Below are 4645 nucleotides of genomic sequence, written 5' to 3' on the forward strand. Positions count from 1 at the left end.
AAAGATATGGGATTTGATATAGATACATATTTTTTTTCATCTAATACAAATTGTATAATCAATGAAGTGAAGGTACAATTTCAGACGGCCTCTTAGACATGTCAGGAGGAAGGTCAATCAATCTATAACCTATTTTGTAGCAAAAAAGAGCACAAACATGAAGATGATTTGATATGAACAAGGAGTTTTTTTTTATAGTGGATTTTAAGTGGTATTTCTTATAAACGAGATATTTGTGTTAGTTTAATTTCTTCCATCGTGCCCAAATAAATATACATTCATCTAACTTCTATATATTATTGGTCCTGCTTGTTTCATTGAAAGACTTTGTGTTAGTGAAAAACCTAACACTTTGAAATGACACGCGTTACTCAGCTATTATCTTATATTATATTGCAGATAAAATATGAATCGCTTCTTAATTAATAAATATAGGAGTATTTCGACGAAAATGATATTTGATTTCTCTAGCTAAAATACCGCATGCACCATAGGATTTGACAACTGAAACTTGAGAGATTTGTTAGAATAATTCATGTAGTTATAAATGCTGAATAAAAATTGATGTATGCATGGTTCAACCTTCAAAGTTGGTATTTGGCCATTTCACAAATAAATAAAATCATGTATTCAACGAATAGTGCTAGTGGTCATATCATATCATTAAAAAAGAAAACTTCACATTGAAAATAACAAATCCAACCAAAGACATGTTAATAAGCTAGTATTTATTATTAATTAGTAATTCATATACATGATCACAGTAGTACAATGTTCCACGACATTATTGATCCTTCAGTTCTTGTGTTAATTACGTAATTCAGAATTAACTAATTAAGACACTAAGCATATGAACATTGAATTCAAATAATATACATCAAACACTTGTGAATATATATCATTTCTATTACTCAGCTATTTGCCATTGAATTCGAAGCTGATCGAAATAATTAATTAGTGTCTGATTCTTCTCTAGTTCATGCACCATCATATAGTTGGTATTTGACAATTATGATCAAGAATAGAAAATTTAAGTAACTCGAAATTTTTACATTTTATGTCCAAATTAAATGTATTTCATTTCACGTTGTGCAACTTCAAGCCTAGGATTCATCATGAATCCTAACAGCTAAGTTATTTTTGGTAGTTTTTACATTTCCACCAAGTAGTTGATACGATACATCTTTATTTGTTTGTAGCTAGCTAGTATTTAATTAACTATCCCGTTTCAATATATCAACTAGCGTGAATAATTTGAATTTTCATTGAACTGGAACTCTTTAGAAGGATAAAGAATTATCAACTAGAATTTTTTTGTACTCACAAACTCAATTTACAATCTGTAATTAAGAACAGAAAGTTATTGTACGTAATAACATATAATTTGTATAGTTCATTACAACATTACATGCCCTAATTAAATGTATTCATTCCACCTTAGCTTGTACATACATGACATCGACTTCAATCCTTCTGATATAATTAAATGATTTACTGAAATTCACCAATGATCGTCGACTATGTTATTTTTTGGTAATCTTTTCATCTCCATCAAGTAGGTTATACCTATTTATATGTCTGTAGATCAACTAGTGTACTTAATTAGCTATTTGGTTCCAAAATTCATAATTACTCGTTAGATGAATTAAGAATGGACTGTCTAATATATAGGAGTTTCTTTTATTCATAGGTTCAAAGTAATTAAAGTCTATATTTAATTTAAGAATAAAGAGATCTTTCACGTCTTAACATCTATAGTTCCTTACGACTTTTCATGTCCCAATTAAGTGTATTTCATTTATCCTGTACCTACATAAGGCGTTAACAACTTAAAGACTTTTAAGCCAAGCTCATAGAGCTAATTCATCTTGGTGAAATTATAAGTGTGTATTGGCGTGTTGCTTAAGTAATTAATGAGCTGATTTAATTAATCTATCATCAATTTCTTTCACTATGGTTCCTCTCTATCGAACAATATATAGTATTTGATTAATTTTAATGTCAGTAGTCGATGTTACGAGTACATAATTATTTTCCCGCGCCAAAAAGAAAATAGAAAAAAGAGGGTATATTTTAGAAATAAATGCAGATATATAGTAAGAAGTCAAAATAAGAATACTTTCTGGCATGGCATAATGCGTAATAGTAATAATGACAGAAAGTCAACTCTGCTGTATTTAATTAAATTGATCAATTTTACACCACTTTTCAAGAAGAGTACCAGAGATCATTAGAAAAAGTTTTTTTTTGGTTACATTGTTGATTTTACTAGCTAGCTTGGACCATGCATGCAACTGCAACCTAATTAATTATACGTAACAACATTGTCACAATTTTACAACGGGTAAGGCTATGGCTAAAACATTGGGCAGAATTTAGTAAGAGAATTCAAAAGTTTTTTATATCCTTTTTATTTTAAAATAAATTGATCTTCTTTTTTTTCTCTCTTTCATTTTTAAGTAAAATGTATTAAAGTTAATTGGGTAAAAATATTAAAAAAATAAAACATAGCATGAAATATGTTATTTTATTATTCTGATCAAAAGAAATTATCTTTTATAATTATTTTTTATGAAAGTTCAAAGAAAATGATTGAAACAGGTAGATTTTGATCATGATATCCTAAAACTTAATAGTATACAGATTGATATTTATACATAAAAATAAAGGATGAAGAAGATTGAATTGAATAATATAAATGAGGTGTTGTTGGATGTTGGGAATACATAATGCCCAATGGGCAATGCCATGCATGCAGTGATGAACTATTGGCCAGGGTATATATATATATATATGATGCCTAATAAACTGTTTCCTTAGAGACCTAACCTATCAACAACTAATAATGAGCTGGTTTCTTATTTCTTTTGTGGGTTTAATATAATTAATTAATGGGTATACTCCTATTATATTTAGTATAATTTTAACTATTACATAAATTTCTTTTCTCGAAACAATATTTACATTTGTGTTTAGTATATAATTGAGTTGGAAACAAAGAAAGTAGAAGCATTCTATAGCTAATCATAATTAACTTTCCATAACAATAAGTTAAAGGGAAAATTGTATATAATAGCAAACTAATAACCTAAATTAAATGGAATAGCTAGGGTTTGATTTAATTGTGCTCCATAGCAAACATTAGCTAAATTTGCCTGCGTCTCTCTCCCAAAAATCTCGCTCGCCACTCTCCATTCTCGCTCGCCTCTCTCGCTTTATACACAGAAGTGTATAATTCTGTTTCTGTTTTGTATAAAGCGAGAGAAAATTGTATATACACATGCAAAAATGTATATCTTCGTGTTATATACTTAATTATACAATTTACAAACATTTTACTTCAAATATTGCAGAGAAAAAGGCCAACGAATTATACAATTGCGAATTATACAATTGCAGTGAAATACAATTTTCTCTAGCTTTATACAAGAGAAGTGTATATATTGTGTTTCTGTTTTTGTATAAAGCGAGAAAAACATATATCTTCTTGCTATACACTTATAATTATGCTATATACATACATTTTAATTCGATTCAACTTTATGCAAAACAAATTATACAATTGCAGCGAAATAGGCCAGCGAATTATACAATTTAGGCCAGCGAATTATACAATTTAGGCCAGCGAATTATACAATTGTATATGTATAGCAAATTATACAGTTTTATGTTTGCTATGGAGTGCAATTATACAAAGTTTGCTATAGCATACAAATATGAATTTTTTGTTTGCTATACGTGAAAGTTGCCCTAAGTTAAATGGAAATAAAAAACTGCAAGTAGTTGGCTGTTGTGGAGAGCCTCCTTAATGGACTTCCAACTGCCACGTTTTAGTATTACATATTCATTTTTTCAAAATAAAAATAACACTACACAAACATTTAAGATGATAAATATCAAGTTATAAACATATTTTTTAATAATAAACTACTTATAGCATATTATTATCAGGTTATAGCATATCAAGAAAAAACATATTATTCTCATTAATTTTTTTAAATAATAATAAACTTATTTAAATAATTACATTTATTATTCAGTTACCTTTTTTAAATCAATGTAGTTAATTAAATTAATTATTTTAAGTTACCTTTTTTAAACAAAACTCTTAACTAGTGTAAATTCAAATAAATATTATATAGTTACCTTTTTTTAAAAAATTACAAAATAATGGGGATTTTATCATTCCATAATTAATAACTACCCATCAATATCTAAAATAATTACAGTTTTATTTTAAAACTGTCACAAGTTATCTAAAAAAAAAATTTATATTCCCCAAAATTTTGTTCTTCCCCAAATCCTCACAAAATCATCTCTTTTGCACGCCTAACAATTAATTTTTTATCAAATCATCTCTTTTGCACGCTCAAAAAACTTTCAATCTTAACAGTCGTCTTCTCCAATTCTACTATTTTGCACTCAAATCTTCCTTTTCTGCACTCAAATCTTCATCTCTTGCACTTAAAAAACTGTACAATGTCGAAGAGAGGCAATGAAACCCCGCGAAAATCCAAAAGGTTGAATGATGAACAAAGCTCAGACGAATTTCATGCTCCATCTTTCAAAATTTTATCACAAACACAAACTCAGTCTTCATATGCAAAAGACAAAGCTAGATCAGGGAAATCAAAAATGAAAAAAA

This window comes from Solanum pennellii, chromosome 8 (assembly GCF_001406875.1).
Source record: "Solanum pennellii chromosome 8, SPENNV200".
In the NCBI taxonomy this organism is placed as follows: Eukaryota; Viridiplantae; Streptophyta; class Magnoliopsida; order Solanales; family Solanaceae; genus Solanum; species Solanum pennellii.